Source organism: Eubalaena glacialis, chromosome 11, assembly GCF_028564815.1.
Source record: "Eubalaena glacialis isolate mEubGla1 chromosome 11, mEubGla1.1.hap2.+ XY, whole genome shotgun sequence".
NCBI classification, from domain to species: Eukaryota; Metazoa; Chordata; class Mammalia; order Artiodactyla; family Balaenidae; genus Eubalaena; species Eubalaena glacialis.
Window position 1 is genome coordinate 64520427 of NC_083726.1, and position 23096 is coordinate 64543522.

Consider the following 23096-nt stretch of genomic DNA (forward strand, 5'->3'; position numbering starts at 1 on the left):
AATAATCCAATTGCTAAACCACTTCACAGTTACCATAAAGCCTTATAATGATTGAGTATATGAATCTTAATCTATATCACGAGGTAATACATGTGACGAGGTAATATATGTACCAAGCTTCACGTTAACATACACTGAGTTTACTTCATATAATTAAAGAAAACTCTACTAAGTTCTAAAATTGGTCTAAACATCAGCCAAATAAAAAAGGGAAGTTTCCTTCCATCTAGAGGCCTCATCACTTAAAAATTAAACCTAAATTAATTCTCACAAAATCCCTTGAGGTAAACACTATCTTTACAGGTGTGAGAATCAGACGAAATGGAAAAGAGCAAAAGATATCATGGTTCAGATTCAAGCTTAGGATGACATTTGCTTCTGTGCTCTAATTTTAATTAATAAGGCAGCAGAGAAGGTTGCTTGTGTTCCAGCATCTCATACTTGAAACAAAGGGGTAGCCTTCACATCATCTCCATTTGTGACCTTAGGTGATTCACTAATCTCTGACTGGCTTTTTTTCATATGCAAAATGGGTGGAATCATTTGTAAAATTGGGACATATATTTAATGAGCTGCTGCTTTGAGTTTAACATAAAGTCAACATGTTTGATCTTTCTAGAAGACTAAACTCAGCTCTGGTCTTATACCAGGACATTAAGTCTAGAGCTATACATAAGTTCTACTTAGTGTATGGGTTTTAATTCCAGCAAGAGTAGAAAGGTTGAGAAAGGTTGTAGGAGAAGTGTAAAACTCAGGTTTAGCTCAGACTGAAATTTAGTTGCCTGCTAAAGAGAGAAAGGGAAAAAAGAAAAGATTTAAAATAACACACACCAGATGGATACACAGAAAGAAAAAAATATCAATATAATAAAATCTTAGAATAGCTTCAGGTTCAACAACTGGGCATTAAATTTAGTCCCCAGCTTCTTGGCCTTCATGGAGAAATGAGACAAATGATTTAGTTCCTACTATTTGAAAAGATGGTATACCTAACTTGTAAAAGGAATTTCCTATGTGAGTTCTGGTCCATAAACAAGCTAAAATTTTATAACATCAAAACTTGATCAATCTATACTTTTAAAGTCTAAATTCCTGTTTTAAAGAAAATGCTTTCACTGGAAATGATGATCACAATAATGATCCTCTAGTAGCAGCTGCTGTAACAATTAACCCAATGAGTCACTCCTTGGGCCACAACCGTGAACCTCAATCATTCCTCCAGTGGGGCGACAAATGTCATCTTTAAAGAGAGCAGGAAACCATGCTGTAAATGTTACTCTGCCCATCTACGCCACCACCTTACTTTCAACAGTTGCAAGGAAGAAAAGAGAGAAAAAAGAGCAGCATGAGAATCTTAGAAAATAATTAGCTCCTGATTAGCACATACTTGCACTGTAATATTCAAGTTTCTCCTCTTAACCTCTTCTAATTTTTCTTCCTGGAGGTCTTAAATCACTCAATTGTTTAAAATTTAGGTAACATGAAGAATCGTCCTCTGGCCCAAAAGAGCCTACAATATCTGCCCCCTGTTCACCCGTATCTACGGATCCCATCACCACTCTTCTAATTCACCAACCTCACACCCTTTGCAGTTCCTCAAATACATCGACTCTGAGGATCCCTGCACCAATCATTTCCTGTGCCTGAAACACACCTTCCCTAGACTTTCTCATAAAATGGTTCCCTCTCATCGTTCCAAGTCTCAGCTCAGTCTCTTATCACGTTTTCAGAAACAACGTTTCTTATCACCCTAGAGAAAACAGCACTCTATAACCCATCAGTTTTACCTTATGTCATGGAAAATAGCGCACTACAGCAATTACTTGTCATTTTAAGGCAACCAGCAGGATTATCACAATTTTAAATCAATAAGACACTTACCAATCACTTCATTAAATCAAATGACTTTAAAGGTCCTCACCTTTAATACAAGTAATACAAATTCTGAACATTAAGAGATTTTCCCTTATACATCACTTGACTTCACCAGTCCCCACTCCACCCTCTACACTTAAAACGTTCTATAGAAACAGGCACAACATCCAGATGGACAGTAGCGGCCATACACGTATAACCCAGCAGCTGGGTTAAGATGGAATTCTAGCTATCATGGTCTTGTTACAGGTGCCTGTTCCCCACACAGTAGAGGTATACAACCCAGGGGATAGAAAGGTATCTCATTCAGATAGCATTCCCTAAAAAAGGTCCTCCTGATCTTCAGTGAAGTGACTAGTAAGGAAATAACTACTGTACATCCATTTGGAACTCTGAATATCTTGTGTAATACAGTAGAAATACTAACAAAACAATTTCTAAAGCTGTTTCACCAATGTATTATTTCAAGGTTGGTTTTCTTGGGGGAGGGGTGGGTCAGGGTAACTGAACATATAAGTCTAGCTTTGCTTTCATTCATCAGTATTCTGTAGCTACCAAAATAAATTCTAAGCCTATAGATTACATTTTTATAAAAGCCCATGGTCCCAAGAGATAATTTTCTTCAAAATTTCTTTCCTATACCTTGTTTTCAAACACAACTAGGACAGAGTTTAAAGTATAATACAGCTTGTCCTTCTACTCTCTGATGGACCTCAAAACAGAAATGCAGGCAGAATGCTTGCAGTATGTGACAGGTAATTGGAAAACTTAAGAGAACCGGTGGGAAGAGCAGAATAGAGAAGCACAAGTGGCAGGCAAGGTTTATGTGGCATAAATAATCACAATCTGGCATAAATCACTTCTATGGACCTCTGTTAATTAAAATAAGATGTTAGTCTTATTTTGGACAGAACCTAACAAACTGTCCCATGAAAAATATTCCCTCCTCATCAAAGATACCTTCATAACCTCTAATAGGGCAGGTATCTAAAAGAAGAGGCGGGGCAAAAAGTAAGTAACTTTCTTTCCTCCTTTCCTCCTTTCTTCCTTTCTTCCTTCCTTTCTTTCTCTTTCCTTCTTTCTTTTTCTTCCTTCCTTCCTTCCTTTCTTCATTCATTCATTTTTTGGAACTGAAAGCAAATTATTTATTTTTTTAAAAAATGAAAAGAAAAAGAAAGAAAGAAAAAAGAGAAAATTTACAGAAAACTTTTGAACAGAAGAAAGGTGCCAAGATGCAGAGGAAGAGAAACATGGGGACATAAGGAACAAAGGGCCCGGTGGGAGGGACCAGGAAGAACTGGTGGAGAGCCTGGAGTCACTTTTGCCTTCACATCAAGGATGAAGAGGGACTTCCCTGGTGGTGCAGTGGTTAATAATCCACCTGCCAATGCAGGGGACATGGGTTCGAGCCCTGGTCTGGGAAGATCCCACATGCCACAGAGCAACTAAGCCTGTGTGCCACAACTACTGAGCCCACGTGCCATAACTACTGAAGCCCACACGCCTAGAGCCCGTGCTCCGCAACAAGAGAAGCCACCGCAAGGAGAAGCTCGCGCACTGCAACGAAGAGTAGCCCCCGCTCACTGCAACTAGAGATAGCCTGCGTGCAGCAACGAAGACCCAATGCAGTCAAAATTAATTAATTAATTAATTAATTTTTTAAAAAAAGGATGAAGAGGGGAGAGCTGGTACCGGGGGCACTGGGATCTGGGGAGCAGAGCTGAACTGCGAGCTGAAAGCAGGGAGTCAGCACTACCCTAGGTCGGGCACCCCCTCTCCCACTGCTGCCCCAAATCCCAGGGAATCCCTAGCTACTGCCAAGGTTCTGATGGTCTTTGTGGGAGAGGGAAGAGGTGAGAGGGGTGACCTACCAAGTCATAAGAAGGTGTAAAAAGCAACTTTAATTAGTCATCATGTAAATATTTTAATAAGGTCCATATAAGCAAGTGAAGGGTGAAACAAGAAGGTGGTCTAAAGGCTGTGCAGAGTCAATAACAGAACATCCACAGAACCTAAAAGGACAAGGGAATACATATATTAAACCATCACGCTGTACATGCTAAACAAATGCATTAGTATGAGGACAGGAAAAGGGTACGAGAAAAGAGAAGGGGCCCCTGACTTTGTGTCAAGCTCCAATTTTATCTAGAAGCCAGCTGGCTTTACGTATACTTCCAACTGGAGTGAAGAATGGAGTGAAGGTGCACACGTGTGAAAACAAAGTGTCTGCATCTGGAAGAGAAAAACCTCAGAGCAGACAGGCTTCAGTTTTACCTAATGTATACTACTTACTTTTTATTTATTTATCTATTCATCTATTTATTTATTTATTTATGGCTGCACTGGGTCTTTGTTGTTGCGCACAGGCTTTTCTCTAGTTGTGGTGAGCGGGGGCTACTCTTCATTACAGTACTCGGGCTTCTCACTGCGGTGGCTTCTCTTGTTGCGGCGTATGGGCTCTAGGCGCCCGGGCTTCAGTAGTTGTGGCATGCGGGCTCAGTAGTTGTGGCTCGCGGGCTCTAGAGCGCAGGCTCAGTAGTTGTGGTGCACAGGCTTAGTTGCTCTGCCGCATGTAGGATCTTCCCAGACCAGGGCTCGAACCCGTGTCCCTTGCATTGGCAGGCGGATTCTTAACCACTGCGCCACCATGGAAGCCTTACTACTTACTTTTATCATACATTCACCCATGGTTCAAAATCCAAAGATACAAAAGATACACATACAGTGAAAATATCATTCCCTCTCCTGTTTTCCAGTCAAATTCTTTCCTGAGAATTTGCCCAAAGATGCACATACTATAAGCAAAAGCACATTTTCATGTAGGCAAATTCTGATCTAGATGTTTATAATAATATTTTTTTAAAAGCAGTCTTTGTTTTAAATAACTCACTGGCATCACACACATTCATACATTCCAACTTTCCTATGAGGCTGACTTCAAGACTGTTTTCTCTTCGGCCGATCAGCGCGGCTTGCGGGATCTTAGTTCCCCGACCAGGGATTGACCTCAGGCCCTCGGCAGTGAAAGCATGGAGTCCTAACCACTGAACCACCGGGGAATTCCTGAAGACTTTTTTTTTTTTTAAGTATCAAGAGAAGAGTGAAAGTTCTGGATTATGAAGTCTGGGTTCTTGCCTCAATTCTGTGCAAGTTTGGGAAAGTCCCACCATTTCTTCAGCATTCTCCCTTATCTCTGTGGCCACCTCTTGAGTCCAGGCCACCATCAGCTCCTGCCTGGACCTGCCCCAGCCCCTCCACATCCTCCAAATAATCTACCTTCTTGCCTCCTCTAGGCCATTCTACTCAGGACTGTAGCTGACATAACTTTTTAAATGCAAATCTTGTTTTTATGTGAATGCTCAACTCTTTTGCAATCTTTTTACCATTTTGGTGAAACCAGGAACAGAGTACATGATCATCCACAGCATCCACAGTGAGGTTGGCAGTCTTTAGAGATCACTCCCTGAGCTGGATTTCCTCACTGAACACATGAAAAGACTGAAGCCCACAGAGACAAAGTAAGTGGGCCACATCTAGAATGCACTGGTTCACAGAATGCCATGATTATGTGGGAACCTAAAGGTCATTCATTCATTGATAAGTATTTGTCGAAGGCTGGGCACCGTGCTAGGTTTCAGGAACTGCGGTGAACAGGTGAGGTCCCTGACTTCTTAGAGCTTATATTTCTAGATATACTTCCAGAAAAGAAGCAAGTAAATACCCAAGATGATACTCTCTCACTTCATTGGAATCCCTATCAAAATGTCTCCTCCTCTAACCACTGCCTAGAACAGCATCCCTCACTTCACTCCACCTGCTTCATTTGTCTACACAGCACAGATCACAGTCAGAATATGATATATTTGTGGTTTGTCTGTTTTCCCACTAGATGGAAGCTTCCTGAGTGTGTCTACCTCACTCACTGCTATCTCCCCAGTGCCTAGAACAGTGTCAGGCACAGAGTAGGCACTCAATAAATATTGCTGGAAAAAACAGATAACGTGACAAAGAAGAAACTGAGGTGGGCAAGTAGCCACTTTGGGAAGGGTGATCAGAAAAGGGCTCTCAGACGAGGTGACATTTAAGCTGCATCTTGAAGAACAGTAAGGACAAGAGCCAGGAACAGATTAGTCCATGCAGAAGGAACAGTGAGTGTCAAGGCCCTGGGGCATGAAAGATCCTGGTGTGAAAGGGACAAGGTAGCCCTACATAATGAGGGAGGGGAAAGCAGTAGATGAGGCTGGAGAAGCAGGCAGGACCCTGAAGGCTATGGTGAGGAGTCAATAATTTACTCTACATGAAATGCCATCATTAAGGACTAAGCAAGGAGTTACATGATGTGGTTAAGTGTTTTTTATAGAGCACTGTACCTGTTGTGAGGAGAATAGTGTATAGAAGACAAAAATGAAAGCAGAAGAACCAATTAGGAAACTCAAGTAGTTTTCCAGTTGAGAAATAACAGTGATTTAGTGGTGAAACACAGATGGAGAGAGGAGAATGTACTTGAGATATGTACTAAGGTAGAATTGATAAGACATGCTGATTGGCTGGATGGAGACAGGGAGGATTTAAGATGATTCCCAAGTTTCTGACTTGTGCAATTGGGTGTATCAGGATCTACTTACTGAAATGAAAAAGGATTGAAGGGGAAAAGCCAGAACTGTCTTTTGCACCCATGAAGCCTGAGTCATAGGTTACTGATCTCTAGGTGGAATTCAGAGGACAGGTCTGGGCTGCAGATACATACTCAGGAGTCATCAGCATAAAGATGGTATTTAAAGCCACGGGAGTGAGTGAAATCACCGCGGGAAGGAGTACAAATAAAGAGAAGCAAGGCCCGAAACTGAGCCTGGAGGCATTCCAGCACTTAGAGGTCACACAGAGCAAGGGGAGGCAGTAAAAGAGAAGGAGGACTGGTCTATGAGACAGAAAGAAAACAACTAGATTCCATCGCAGAGGACCTGGGTGCTCTTGGCAAGAATGGTTTCAGTGAAGTAGTGAGGAATGGAGCCAGTAATGCGTGGTTTAAAGAGTGAATGGAAGAGAAAAAAAAGTAGAAGAGAGAACAGACAACTCTTTTGAAAAGAGCTGTTGAAGGGGAGAGAAAGCGGGTCACGAAGTATCGACAGAGGTGGATTTAACAAGGGACGATTTCTTTCTAGAGACAGAGTGCACCAGAGCGTATCTGTACACTAACAGGGATGCTCTAGCAGACAGGGAGAGCCTGAAGATGGAAGAGGGAGATGGGGGACCACAGAAGCGGCAAGGTCCCTGTGAAGGAGGTGGGACACTCAGCACAAAGGAAAGGACTGTAATGGCGGGGGGCCAGGGGGAGAAACAAGTGCTTGCTACATTATAACCAGCTGGAGGGAAATGAGAGAAGAGGGGCCCAGCTGCCAAAAAATCTCTAGATGAGGTGGAGGGCAGATGAGGGTGTCCCTCTGGACAGATTTCTATTTTCTCAGAGAAGCATCAAACAAAGCCATCAGCTGAGAGAACAGAAGTCTATGAGGTTTGAGGGAAAGGTACGAAACAGTCTTCTTAGAACCTGAGAAAGCAAACTTAACAGCTGGCCTTCCTAGCAGTGATGAAGCCCATTTCAGGCTGGGGTTATGTCTACATGGAATTTTAGTAACATTTTCTGTACATGGTAAATATTTCCTTCAATCAATTTTGTTATTCAAATTTATACCAGGAATTAGATTTGTACTATCATCTTTGGAAATCACTGATCTAATATAAGTAAATGCCGCCCCCCCCCCACCAAAATAGAATATTATGGACTCTCTACACATTCCCAGGATTTGATTCAATCATCTGATCACCAGCATCTTTAAAAAACAGACCAGACAACAAACCAAACAGACAAAAAAAATTATATAATCAGGGGAAATGTGACCACAGACTGAATATCTTACATATTTCTGGATAAAATTACATACTGATGCTTGATACGCTTTAAAATAATTGGGGGGGGTGGGAGAAAGCAGGTAAGGGTATAGATGAGATTAGATTGGCCATGTGTTGGTAACTGTTGATATTGGGGTGATTGGTACATGGAGATTCCCTATACTAGTCTCTCTACTCTGGTATGTGTTTGAAAATCTCCAATTAAAAAAGTAAAAACAAATAGTAAAAGAAATCCAGAACACTAAAATACAACCAATATTTATTTTATGCTTCCAATATAAACTAATATTCCAAAGTTTCATAGTTTGTTTTTTTTTTTTCATTTCCAAAATTCTAGTTTGCTTAACAACTAACTAATCAGGAAAAGAAGCTATTATCCTTCCAAACAAAATTCGCTTTATTTCAAAAGTCACCACCTTTCTCTCTTGTCTGTTCTGTTGGATCAAGCCTGCCCCACTGCCCAGGTCCCCCTGTACAGCCTGTACACTACTGCCCGACTTGGGGGTTCAGCTTCAGGCTCACCGGCTCCCACACTAAGCTCTGCCTCGATCACTATTAAAGGCAACATTTCGGTCTCAAAAATGAAAAGAAAAAGAAAAAAGTAAAATAAAAGTGACCATCTTTTCTTTCCTTCCTCAACAACTGTCTCATCTCCACAGCTCTTGGAACCACCCCAACAAACAAGCTCACCTTCATTAACTTCTCTTTTAGCCAAAAGAAGTAAAGGACCAAGACCAGAGGATCCTTGCCGGTCCTCTGGACTAGAGGACTAGACAGCCCTCTGTGCTTCCCAGTGCCCCTGCTGCCTTGGTCAGGTTAATTTATACCAGAAGTAGCTTTTAAGAACACTTAACCACTGTGGTGAATGTGGGTAGCAAATGAATGCTACGGAGGAGAAGTCAGCACTGAGTAATTCCCCTCCTGGGATATAAGGTAGATCATATTTCTTCGATTCTACTAGCAATTCTCCTCTATCGCCTCCCTCATCTCTTTTCACCACCACCCCCTTCTAAAACCAAACTTGTGGCAAATAAAATGAACTGGACACCATATGACTGGAAAGAACCAAAATCCTATTGGACACCGCTGCTCCAGTTCTGCCTTGTCAATCTGAGGGTTACGTGACTGGTTTCACTGACAGAACTGGTTGCCCAGGAGGGTGGATATTATCTCTGAGAGCCACAAAGAACGTCTTCTCTTTGCACTAGCTGTCCTAAAAGTTTCTTAGCTTATCAATACATATCTGTTTCAGTGGTTCCCAAATCTGGTTAATTACAGGAATTTCTAGAAGAGCTCTTTTAAGATTTGGTTGGAGCCCATAAAAATTATTTTTAAAAGTCATCAGGTAGTTGTGTACTCAGGTATAGAAACTAATGATGTATTACGACCTGAGGTACAAACCATAAGTCATATTCAAAAGAGTAACCTACCTCTAAAATCTTTAATTATTCTGAACATAATCAAAATATTTTCTCCAAATAAAACCACAATTCTAGATAATAGGCAAAGTAAAATCAAATTGTTAATTCAGCAAAAAAAAAATTAATAAAAAGCTAACAAATTACAAGGAAGGACTAATGCACAGTCTTTTAAGACTGGTATTATTGACATTTTGGACTGGATGATTCTTAGTTGATAGAGGCTGTCCTGTAGGATGGTAGGATGCTCCTATCATCTGAATATAAATTCAGTGAAAATCTTACTGTAACAACATAATGAGTGATTTTGCTGAAATGAAGGCAAGCTCTCTGATTTCTATCTACTAGAATGATAGACGCATCCCCCCAAGTTGTGACAATCAAAAATGTCTCTAGACATTGCCAAACGTCCCCTGGGGGCTAAATCACCCCAGTTCAGGACCACTGGATTAAAGGAACTGGGTTAAAAATAGAAGAAAAAAATTGCAAAAGTAGACTGAAGATACAGAAAGTTAAACTGTCTTCAAAATATAAAGCAATAGCATGAGGAGCACTGTTATTAGTTCTTTATTTTTATTAAAAACAAAACTAAAGGAAATGGACTTAAGTTATACAAGGGAGCATCTAGAGTACTCATAAGAAAAAACTTCTTAACTCCTAAGGTTTATTACAGCCAGGAAACCTTGAGGCCCTTTCCTGGAGATAATTAGAATGAAAAGGCTGTGATATGACTCAGAAGATTTGGGACTAGAGTGTGTAGGTCTGACAGACCTATGGAGGGCCCTTTTTAGCCTGAGAATCTCTCCCGCCCTGGAGCCTGAAAGACTCCTTCAGAAGGAAAGCACTTGAGTCATAGTTAATGTCTCCCTCTGGACTCAGGTCCATGTGATGTGACCAGTTTCTGAATGCACACACAGCAAGCCAACAAGGCCAGCAGGTTTATGGCCTTTCCTTGTTGCTTGTGTCCCTTAAGGCCAAGGTGAGGCTGTGAACTAGTCTTCTCTTCTGTGCCCAGGATCAGGCCTAGCATCGGCCTAGTGCCCGTGCTGAGGCTGCCAGTCCAGAGTGGAGCTCTGACCAGTAATGGTATTCAACCCAGATCAGTGCATCTATAGGGTCTATCTCAGCAAAAGTAAAGGCAAACAGAAGAAATCTGAGAAAAGAGAAAGAAATAAGTCGTCACAAATTACTGTAAATCAGCAGTCCTCCAAAATGTGGTCCATGGGCTTCTGGGGGTCCCCCAAGAACTTACGAAGGTCCACAAAGTGTAAAATAGTTTAATAATATATTAAGACATTATTTGCCATTTTTACTGTGTGAAAGTCTATTTTAAATTTTTACCTCTTGTTCTTTATCTATAACAATGGATTTCAAACTTTACACTTTTAAATTATTTGCTCTGATGGTATAAAAGCAATGGAGAATAAAATGGCTGGAGCCTTAGCACAAATCAAGACAGTTGATGATTTAAGCCACGCACTCACAGTGGAAGTTACTGGTTTTATTACATTTTGACCCCTGAGTCCACATCTTTCTAATATTCTGTGTTGTCTCAAAGAAGAGCACTTACACAACTGAGTTGTGAGCTGAACTGACTGCCTTTTTTTTTTAAACCAGCTACATTCACTTTATTTTTCTCATATAAAACTCTGTGATCGCTACAGCTGGAGCCTGGGTCCTCTGCACAGAAACTCTGGTGTGGGCCTTTACAGGATGGTCAGTGAATTCCTGATATGGAGACTTGGTGAACACCGTCTCTTTCCAGAAATCAGGAGTGAGATAACTGTAGGTCTTGGAAATGGCATCAAAAGCGACCTTGGTGAAGCTGCCCAGGGTGGTGGTGCAGCCCCTGGCAGAGGTGTAGCAGTGGTCAATTCTGGCCATCATCAGTAGCTTCTTGGGCATAGGGACTGAGACAATGCCAGTGCCCCTGGGGGCAGGGATGAGGCGCACCAGCACAGAGCCACAGTGGCCAGTCATCTTGCAAGGGACAGTATGGGGCTTGCCGACCTTGTTCCCCCAGCAGCCTCACCGCATGGGGATGGTGGAGAGCTTGGCCAGAAAAATGGCCCCACAAATGTCAGTGGCTACCTCCGTTGAGCAGTTAACACCCAAACACCATTTCTACTTTAACACCATTTCTACTTGAAATGATGAACAAACTATGGTTTTCAGACTTGAGTATCTGGCAGACATTTTCTTAAAAATTAACGAAGTGAGACTGTTACTGGCAGCATTGACAATCATAAACTTCAGTGAACTGACAGTGATTTCAAAGTAAAAATCAAAATTTTAGAAAACTTGAGATTGACAGCTTCCCAATACTTAGCATTTTTTCTTATGAGACTGAAGGTGAGATTAACAAATATAATTTTTGACAATGTATAATGAAATGTGTCATAATTTGGAAAATGTACCTAACACAGCGATTCAATATTTTCCAAATGACCAATGCATGATGTTAAAAAAAAAAAAATCATACACAAGTTAATGATCCATTCAAACTATAATTTTAATGTAACAGTATGAAAAGTTATTGGTTTCACATCCTACATTGTAACTAATCTTTAATAAACTATCACTTGAGTTTGGGTGTAGTACCAAAGAAGACTATCCACAGTTATGTGATAAGACTATTAAAATACTCCTGGTTTTTCTAACTACATAGCTATGTGAGGCCAGATTTTCTTCATATACTTAAACCAAAACAATTTATCATAACAGATTAAATGAATAAGTAGATATGAGAATCCAGACATTAGAGTCACAAAAAATGTAAAACAGTGCTTTTCTTTTCATTAAATATTTTTTGTTTACAAAAACAGTTATTTCTCATAAAAATATATTACTTATGAGAACGTAATAGATTTACTGTTGTTATTTTAAGTGAATTAAATATTTTTAAAATATTTCAGTTTTAACTTATAATGTAGTAAGTAAATAATGATAGATGCAATACACATATAAACAAAGCCTCTTTGAGTCTCAATTTAAGAGTACAAAGTTTTAAAACCACTGTTACAGATAAAGAACAAGAGGAAAAAAATGTAAATAGCCTTAAAAAAAAAAAACTGCAGTGATATATAGAGGAGAGTTTCATCTTTTAAAAGTTATGAAAATTCAGCAACAAAAAGGAAAACTACTGATACACAGAACAACCTGGATGAATCTCCAGAGAATTATGCTGAGTGAAAAAAATTCAACCCCAAAAGGTTACATACTCTGATTCCACTTAGATAGCATTCTTGAAATGACAATTACAGAAATGGAGAACAGGTTAGTGATTGCCTTGGGGGAGGGGCGAGCTGCCGTGGGAGGGGAAGTGGGTGTGGCTATAAAAGGGAACAGGAGGGATCCTTGTTAATGGAAATGTTCTGTATCTTGACTGCATCAATGCCAATATCCTGGTTGTGACCTTGTACTACAGTTTTGCAATATGTTACCATTGGGGGAACTAGGTAAAAGATAACTGGGATAGCTTGGTATTATTTCTTCATAACTGCATGTGAATCTACAGCTATCTCAAAATAAAAAATTTAATACTGAGAAAGCTATGAAACAGAAATCAAGAGAATGTAGCATGACTCTATCAAAAGTCTAGACGTTATAAATCCTGCCTACCAACTCAAACTGATTAATGATATCTTTAGACTACTAATATTTTTTCATATCTTAGGAATAAGAACTATTTCTCAAAGCACCCATTAATTCATTACAGTACTCTGACATGCCACATACAGCTAGGTAAAGAAGACATAGAAACGAAAAAGGAAATGGAACCTGTCCTCCAGGTATGCACAGTGTCGTAGGGATGACCGAATGGCGAATGGATTCTCAGGACACAATCTAGAATGTGTAATAACAGAAGTACAGACCAGGTGGAATGGGGGCATAACTCCATAAGAAGGCAGGTGGGCTCAAGGAAAAGGTGACAACTGAGCAGAGTCCTACAGGCTGAAGAGGTTGCAGGCAGAAAACAGAGGAGAAAAGGGCAAAATACACAGCAGGATTTTAAACAAGAGAGGACATCATTAGGTTCTGTGTTTTATAAAGAAATATGACAACACTTAGTTAGGAGGCCAAGGGAGAAACAGGGCAGGTGAGATTTTGGGGGGCAGGGGGGGATAGAAAGAAACAATTAAAAGTGATGTTTTGGAGGGAGAACTGATAAGACTTGCTGGCCTCGGACAGGGGTCAGATAGTAAATACTTAGTCTTTGCAGACAACATAGGGTCTCTGTAACAAATACACACATACGCTTGTTTTAAACAACCACTTAAAAATGTAAAAACCATTCTTGGCTCACAGGTCTCTGGCCAGATGCTGACCCCTGACCTGGGAGGTAAGCAATAAAGGAGAGGAAGAGCCTGCTGAGGTGACACCCAGGTTTCTGGCCTAACCTAGTGGATAGGCTGAGATGCCACTCACAAAGACTGTGGACACAACACAAAAGACAAGGATTTCTGACTGGTGGTAGTTGAGAGTGTGCGGGAAGAATAAGTCAGTTTTACATGACTCAGGTGGAACTGTTAAATAGAGTGCTGGACGTATAAATACGGAGCTCAGAACAGAGGTCTGGGTGGAGATAAAGATTCGGAAATCATCAAGATACTAAACAGTTAAAACTGTGTAAATGGCTGACAGCCAAGGTGAGAGTGTCAAGTGAGAAGAAAGTTGGCTACGATCATGGGAAACACTAGAGTTTGGGGGAGGAGACAAAATGAGTCTGTGAAGAAAACTCAAAGAAGAGACAGAACAGCAAGTATATTTTAAAATGCTAAAGGACAGCAGAAAACTAAGTTGTGGGCCTTCATTTAATGCCCAGGAAAGAATGCTAAATCACAGATGTTTCAGAAAGGCAGCAAGGGCTGCCTAAGGACAGACAATTTCTATGATTCTGGTAAACAAACGTTTGCTATAATTTTCAAGAGGCCAACTGTTATAAGGCCTCTTCCCCAAAACAAAGGTTTGCTCCTGGCCTAGTTATGCTACCATTTCCAACCTGGCACCAACCCATTCTTCATAGAAACCATGCATAGGAGAAGAAGCCAAATGCTATTGGGGAGTGCTTATTCCTCATTTCTGAAGTCCCCTTCTGTGAACGGAGGCCACCAGTTGTAACATCTCTGGCATTTCTTTGCCACTTAGATGCTTCTATCCTGGGGAAGGAAGCAACTGATCTGATTGGCAAATTTGGGAAAAATAAATGGCCCAGTTGTGCCCTTCTTCCTCATATGAGTGAGCTGCCTATAGGAAATGGGTTGGGTGGAGGCTTTGTATACCACATACTGCCTTCTCTAATCCAGCACTACTTGTGACCAGGAGGTAGGTCTGCCTAATTTTGGAACTTAGTTAGCAAGCCAATTTGGCTCTAATATTAAGCTGCTTCCTTTACCTTCACCTTTATCAATAATAAAGGTAATATTATGGCTGCCATTTGCTAATCCTTTAGTTTTTATTCAATTTATTCAAAACTTGGGTGGGGGAGAAAGGTGCTTTTATTGCTCTCCCCTCCCTTCTAGATCTTAACACCAGGTTTAAGTAAACAACAACCTAACTTTAGATAAATATAATCTAATTAATCTAATTTAGTGTAATCATAGTAAAATAACTCAAGACTTTTAAACAGGTTGTATTAGTTCCCCATCTTCCTTTTAGATGGAAGTTTCTCAAGTATTTTGATGATGCGGGTGCTGCACTTCTCATTTGTTATAATATGAAACAGGTGAGAGACTACCACCATTAAAGATATAATATAATTACAGCTGAAATTAATTCCAAACGCTCCATCCACTTTCAGATTGCAAGATTTTGGAAAAAATTTCCAAGAACTCTTAATATCATCAAACATAGTCAAGGAAACCATAGCACAAATCTATTCTTAAGAAAAACACATTTCCAAAATACCCTCCAAGTACTTAAATATAATTCATAAATATTTATCCCTGGTCACTTTAAAAATACCTGAGAAGACAAATTATTTGAATAAATGAATTTAGTGATTGCATGCAAATAACCCCACACTATTATACACTACATTGTGCCATTTTTAGTCTGAGGAAGGAAAAATACACACTCTGTAGAAAAAGGAAACGTAAACAAAATTGGGCTAACCATTTTTAAAGACTGCTTCCTATCTGGGGTCTGCCTGTTCTATGACAATCATGGGACTCAATCAGAAAAATAAAATGGCCTTGAAGCAGTACCTCAAGTGATTAGCACTACAATGGGCTTCACCAATCACTGCAGACCCTGTCCAGGGATCAAGGCCCATCTCTTCTACTGTTTCCAATATCCACTCTACATTCAGGATAGGTTATAGAGATTGTGTTGGAATAACCATACTGAATGAGGATGGGTCAACACCAAGTGGTAGGTGGCTACAGACCAGGGTAGTCCAGGAAGAAATGGACCTGCAGTGGGATGACAGGTGGAACAGCTAGAGCAGGGTGCTACTCAATCTGTAAGCTACTTGACAGGTACTCAGTCTTGTCTCTTTACAGCCTGAAGCACCCAGCACAGAGCTCTACATAATAAAGATAAGTGGCTGTATTTGAAAATTTTACTTCTTCTGGATTATGTGCTGACTGCCTGGGACAGACTTAGGGGAAAGCCTAAAAGGACACTTAACCATTTAGTTCTGCCCAAATGAAAGCACGGAATGCCCTACGTTGCTTTATTTATTGGAGCTCACACACAGAATGGTACATGCCTAACCACTTACTGGGTGCCAAGAGTTTTCTTTGTTTCACAGCACACTCTAGCCAAGATGCTGACACTGGGCATATTCTCAAACTCTCAACTGTCTCCTAGAGCTGCTCAGATCTGATTTAATACTGTCAATGAAGACTCACAGCACGAGAGGGGCTGGCTCAAGATGCTCTATGAAAAGCAGCCACTCATGGAAATGTTAATTTGTGGAAGGAGACACCGAATATTTTCCATTATTTTAAATACTGGCAGCACTACGGAGAACCAGCAACCAACATTTTAAGCAAACTAATTTTATAGCCTTTCCAGCTTACAGAATTGATAAATCAGAGCTCTAATTTTCATTATCTGGGAAATGGCAAAGATGGAGAATGGAACAGAGGAGACTCAGAAACAGTGCAGTAAATTGGAAGATCCTTCAAAACAGAGCCTATGTTCATTTTCTTACCCGTCAGAGGGTCTAGCAGCAGTGCTTTGACCACAGCATTCAGTAAATGTTTGCTGAATCAAATTGTTGTGAAAGCATTCTCGGCTCACCACCAACCCTGCATGCCTCGAGTTTAGCAACCCTTAACTCTCTCCTAGCAAATGCTTTCAGTTCTGCTTACAGCAAAATATTTTTTCTAGGAAATATGTCTTAACTTCATAATATATAAATGAAAAAAACCAGAATCTCCTTTGTAAAGGTATATTTCTTTTAAAAAGGAGCCATATATTACTCAGCAAAGTTTGACACGACTACGATCTTAGTCTGGGGGTAATGTTTGTGTATCAGCATGTGATGGACATCTCAGTGTTGAAGAGAAAAGGAAGACACATGAGGATGTTAAAGTAGAGTAGATCCAAGTTTGTGATTTTTTTAAAAAGTTTTGCTTTGTTTATACGGACTGAATGAAGACAAATGAGAAATATTTTTTGTTAAAAAGGAATGGGCAACCTAAGCAAAGCAGGATAACTATAACTGTTATAAGGACCCGAAAGAGCAAACATCTGTAATGCTGCCACACAGCTGCATCCATAAATGCCTATTCCTAAAGGACTAGTTAAACTAAAGTTTAAACTAGAAAGACAGATGCATCTTTTAAATAAATTCCCAGTCCTAGATGTATGCTTAAGTTATTTATGAATAATTAAAAGGCCTAGGTTCCAAGGGTCACAGAGAATTGAACTCCCATCTACTTACAGCCAAAGTCATTCACGGGGCTGCCAACAATAATATATTCTCTGTGAGGCTTTTCCTGGCAAACCCTTTCCCCAATCCCTCCCCTATGTTGCCATGGCATTTTCTTTTCATACCTCTATTATCATTTACCTCAACATAGAATCAAACTTTAATTTCCTTTTCATTACAAGTCAGCTCCTGATTAGACTATGAGCTCTTTGTGGACAAGAACTGGGTCAGAGTCATTTTGCTATCCCTACAATCTACTAAAATAGTAAAGCAGTTAATAAAAGTTTTGTTGAAAGAATGAAATCAAAACTTCTGAGACTATCATTTTACAAATTTAAGGCTGCTCACTGAAAGGAAGGCCTCAAGTAACTCAAGGTATTGAAAAAAATTGTTTACACATCCTATAGCCACATATTGCTGCCTATATCTTTAGGCAGTCAGCAACTGTCTCATGCAGAACAATGTTTGACCTTAGTAGGTGCTCAAATATTTACTGATCCAATTAATACATGTAGAACACTGTAGGTGTTTAAATACATATATATATAAAGAGAGGCAGGGTCGGGGAGAGGTGGGGGAGAGAAAGCAAAAGAGAGAGAGAGGAAATATATATATTATATACTACAGAATTCCCTAGATCTGTTTTCAAGATACGAACATGTTAAATAACATATAAGGGAAAATTATGGAACTTTCTCATTTTTAACCAAGACTTGGAAAATCTTCTAAAGTTGATTTTCAGAAGTGATAAAGGAATCATGACACAGCAAAAAACCAGTCTGACTACTGAATCTCTCACAAAGGAATCGGATAACTTCATTCATAGAGGTGACAAGTTTATACACCAAACTGCAAAAGATTTCTCACTTTAACAACTAGCAGCAAATGTCAACACAGAAGCTGAGTTGTTACTCCTTCTTGGAAGCTAGAAGATTTTTAAACTTACTAGTTTCACAATAAATATAAAAACATGTAAAAAAATCTTTTCAAAAACCAGTATTCATCTGACATCTATATAACTTTTAAAATAGTAATTACGAAAACGAGTATAAAAGCAAAATCTCTAAAGAGACCAATGTTTACCTGATATTTATATAATAACTTTTCAAATCATAACTATAGTTCCTTTAAAGGTGGAGTAGGGAATTCCCCAGAGGTCCAGGGGTTAGGACTTGGCGCTTTCACTGCCATGGGCCTGGGTTCAATCCCTGGTTGGGGAACTAAGATCATGCAAGCCACACGGAGGGAGGGAGGGAGGGAGGGAGGGGAGGGAGGGAAGGAGGGGAGGGAGGGAAGGAGGGAGGGGAGGGAGGGAAGGAGGGAGGGCGGGAGGGAGGGAGGAAGGAAAGAAGGAAAGAGAGAAAAAGAGAGAAAGAAAGAGAAAGAGAGAAAGAAAGAAAGAAAGAAAGAAAGAAAGGAAGGAAGGAAGGAAGGAAGGAAGAAAGAAAGAAAGAAAGAAAAAGAAAAGAAATCTATAAAGGTGGAGTATAGTTTTATAAAAGAGAGCTGAATCTCAAGCCACTATTTGGTAAAAGGTAATCCTGAGAAGTCAAAAAAAGGGTCTGACAGTCGACAGTGAGGCTACACAATCTTTAATCGCCACCTACATAAAGGGTTAAGAGCCTCATCCTTCCCTTAGAGCAGGGGTCCCCAACCCCCAGGCTGCGGACCGGGTCACACAGCAGGAGGTGAGCAGTGGGCGAGCAAGCCAAGCTTCATCTGCCACTCCCCATCACTCCCCAACACTAGCATTACCACCTCAACGATCCCCACCACCCCGCCCCCCACCATCTGTGGAAAAGTCGCCTTCCACGAAACCGGTCCCTGGTGCCAAAAAGGTTGGGGAATGTTGCCTTAGAGCTTCATCTCCAACACACTGGAAATAGTGACAAAACAGCAGACCAAGGGAAGGGATCCAACAGTTCGGATGGTGGAATTCACAAGCACATTCTCTTCCACCTTCAAGTGTCCGGTAGGCTAAAAAGGATATTACCAACCACATAACATCGCCTTGGTTTTCAGTAACAAAATGTCATTTAGCAAGTCACAACAAGACAAAATTCTAAAATGTCCAATATACACTTAGAGATTTACTTTTACGCTGTAGAGGGTGGTGATTTTCTTATAGGAGACATGTTTAGTAACTCTCTTTACTATCTCCGTAATTAACATACCCCTTGGATAAGCTGCAATAAGAACTGATCACTTACAAACTCTGGAAGAGAAAAACGATCACGTTTGCTAAAAACTAAACTATCTTCATCACTAAACTTTTTTCCTTGATTAATAAATAAGGAAAAATGCCTTTGAGACACTGGCAATCTTCATTAATATGTATAATTTAAAATTTATTACAGATCCAGTATAAGTATAATTATAACATATATCTAACATTACTTTCTTCTTTTATTTAATGGAGTATGACTACTTTTAGTAAAAACATATTCATTTGTTATAAATGTAGAGTGTGTGTTATGGGCTGAATTCTGTCCCCTTAAAATTCATATATTGAAGCCCTAACCCCCGGTACCTCAGAATGTGACTGTATTTGGAGACAGAGCCTTTAAAGAGGTAAGTAAGTTAAAATGAGGCCCTTAGGATGGGCCCTAATCCAATCGAACTGGTTTCTTGTTAAAAGAGGAAATTTGGACACACTGAGACACCAGGGATGAGCACACACAGAGAAAAGACCAGGTGAGGACACAGTGAGAAGGCACTGTGTGCAAGCCAAGGGGAGAGACCTCAGAAAAAATGAAACCTGCTGACACACTGGCCTTGGACTTCTAGCCTCCAGAACTGTGAGAAAATTAATTTCTATTGTTTAAGCCACCCAGTCTGTGGTCTTTGTTAGTCTTTGTTACAGCAGCCCTAGCAAACTAATGCACACAGCAAAAAGATGTTCTCCAAGTGATCAAGAAGTAGTATGGCAGAGATGGCCAGCTGCCCACCAGAGTTTCATGTTTCCCATCACAACTGGTGCTGGAAAGCAGCTGACAAATACAGAATACATTTCGTGCCCTCCCACCCCACCCCCCACCCCACATCTAGGTTGGTTCTCACCAATCCAACATACCATACCCACTTTGGGCTAAGATTAAGAAGTTCTGTTACCCTCTCTTTTTGTCACCCTTTCCCTTTCCCAGTCTCCTGGCTGGATATCAAACCCCAGGACATCTGGAAGCCATGTATGAACAATGGAGGAGCCTTCATCATCCTGAGTCTCTACATGACCTCACTGAGCAGCTTCCCCCATTCGCTGTCCAACAACAGCAATGTCCATTTTGGACTGTGTTATGCCTCTGAGATTTTGGATTTGTCTGTTAAAGCATCAAGCATCACCTTAACAATACAGATCATATTTAAACTTGAGGTTTCATTTTCTTTCTTCAAATTGCAGAACTGAGAGTTAAATATAGGTTAAATCATGAGAAAATGCTGTTCTTGTAAGTCAAAGACAGTCAAATATTGTCAATTGCATATGCTTCAACCTAATGTGTTTGGTCTACAAAAAAATGGACAAGGCATGACTGCACCCCCAGCTCACTACTCAAATTCCCCCACAAGGTTTAACACATTGATGGATTCTAACAGCTCAACACTCTTCCCAGACTGAGAAGCAGTTCCATGGAAAACTTATATTCAGTACCCGATAGTTCTCTGCGTTCACAAATCCATGCCATTAACTAGTTTCTCTATTATTTGATACTTTTTTTTGCCCTGAAATTAACAAATTACACTCTACCAAAGATGCCAAGATGGAGTAAGCCCACTACAGCCTCCCTCTCCCACTGATTACAACTAAAAACTCTGAACTGAAAACAAAAAAAAAAAACTACCCGAGGATGGAGAAAAGTACATAAATAACAGGCAAGTAGGGAAGGGAAGTAAAAACTTGAAAAATTACAGTACCAGTGAATTTCCTTGCCTTTGTTTTTTCTTTCTTTTTAAATTCCTTCACCGCCCAGCTTTGACCCAAGAATCGCTTTGTCCAGGTAGCCAATTCACAATGGCACGGCGCATGCACACACACACACACACACACACACACACACACACTCTAAAAGTGCTGAGAGAAACTTTCTTGTTCTGGCCAGAGGACTGGGAAAAAGAGCCAAAGCAAGCCAGAGTACAATGTAAATTTTTTCCTTTTTTCCTTCTCCACAGAACTACATGGGAAAGGGGCCCCTGGAAGCCCAAGAATGTAGGGCTACACCAAACAAGAAAAAACTGGAAAGAGGACCCCCAATTCTACATATAAACAAATGTTAAGTCTTGGGCTAAGTCCTTCTCCCCTGTGTCCATCCCCTACAGTGTCTGTCTGCTCTCCAAGTTCACATGTGTAGAATAAATCCAAAGAAGGACAGCAAATGCTTTGAGCCTGAACTACAATATGACATTGCCCAAGTCTGATTAGTGAGTGCATGGGCAGTGTAGTTCCAAAGAGCATAGCAAATGCTGAGAACTGAAATGACACTGGAACCACCACTCACAGAAGGTGAAACCAAACTTAAGATCTGAACCTAACCAAGTCAACTGTCAGCTAAAACAAAAAAATCTCAACATTCTCCAGAGGATTTTAACAGCACCCAAAATCTCACAACATAATATTCAATATGTCCATGACACAATTCAAAATTACTCGACATACAAAGAAGGAAGAAAATGTAACAAAACCAAAATTAAACAGATATTCAATATTAGAATTATCAGAGAATTTAAAGCAGTTATTATAACCATGCTCCATGAGGTAAAGGTAAACACTCTTGAAAGGTGTTCTGCTTCTGATGTTCTCAACAGAAAAGTAGAAACAATGAAAAAAATCCAAATGGATGATGATACAGTTCCGCAGTTTGACTGTGGTGGTAGTTACATGATACAACACATGATAAAATTGCATAAAACCATACCCACATACATGTACCCACACACACGAGTGCATGTGTAACTGGAAAAATCTGAATAAGCTCTATGGATTGTACCAATGTCAATTTCTTGTTATTAATAACGTATGATAGTTACACAAAATGTTAACACTGAGAGAGGCTACGAAAAGAGTGCATGGAACTTTTCTGCACGTTTCTTGGCAACTTCCTATAAATCTATAATTATTTCAAAATAAAAGTGTTTTTAAGGGCTTCCCTGGTGGCGCAGTGGTTAAGAATCCACCTGCCAATGCAGGAGACATGGGTTCAAGCCCTGCTCCAGGAAGATCCCACATGCCGCAGAGCAACTAAACCTGTGCGCCACAACTACTGAAGCCCGCATGCCTAGAGCCCATGCTCCGTAACAAGAGAAGCCACTGCAGTGAGAAGTCCGCGCACCGCAACTAGAGAAAGCCCGCACACAGCAATGAAGACCCAACACAGCCAAAATAAATAAATAAAAAATAAAATAAAATATTTTTTTTAAAAAGTGTTTTTAAGAGAACCAAATGGAAATTTTACAACAGAAAAGTAAAGTACGTCAAATAAAAAGATCACAGGATGGGCTGGATAGCAGAATTGAGATAACAGGGGGAAAACTCAATGACCATAAAGACAGATGAATATTATGATTCAATATGAAGACCAAAAAGGAAAGAGACTGAAAAAAGTTAACACAGCCTCAGAGAACTATGAAACACTATCATCCATGTCATTGGAATCACAGAAGGAGAGAAGAAATTGCTTGGTGTAGAAAAAATAATTGAAGAAATAATGGCTATACACTTCCCAAATTTGGTGAAAGACATAAATTTAGAGATTGAAGAAAACCCAAACAGGACAAATTTAAAGAAAATCATATCCAAACACATCATAATCAAACTGCTGAAAAAAAATCTTAAAAGTACCCAGAAAAAAAAAAAGTCATATTACACATAGGGGAACAATAATCTAAATAAATGCAGACTTCTCATCAGAAACTATAGAAGCCAGTAGATGGTGGAACAATAATTTTAAAGTGCTCAGAGAAAAGTACTGTCATTCAGAATTCTATGATAAATTCAGTGAAGATATCCTTCAGGAATGAAG

General features: G+C 40.0%; 1 protein-coding gene and 1 pseudogene across 3 annotated transcripts in view; both read right to left on the reverse strand.

Annotated features, from left to right (window-relative positions):
• The window catches only part of DIP2B (disco interacting protein 2 homolog B), a 227997-nt gene that overhangs the window by 144310 nt on the left and 60591 nt on the right, over positions 1-23096 (reverse strand). The window lies entirely within an intron of this gene.
• LOC133101300 (small ribosomal subunit protein uS5-like) overlaps positions 10827-23096 on the reverse strand; it is a 38330-nt pseudogene continuing 26060 nt past the window's right edge.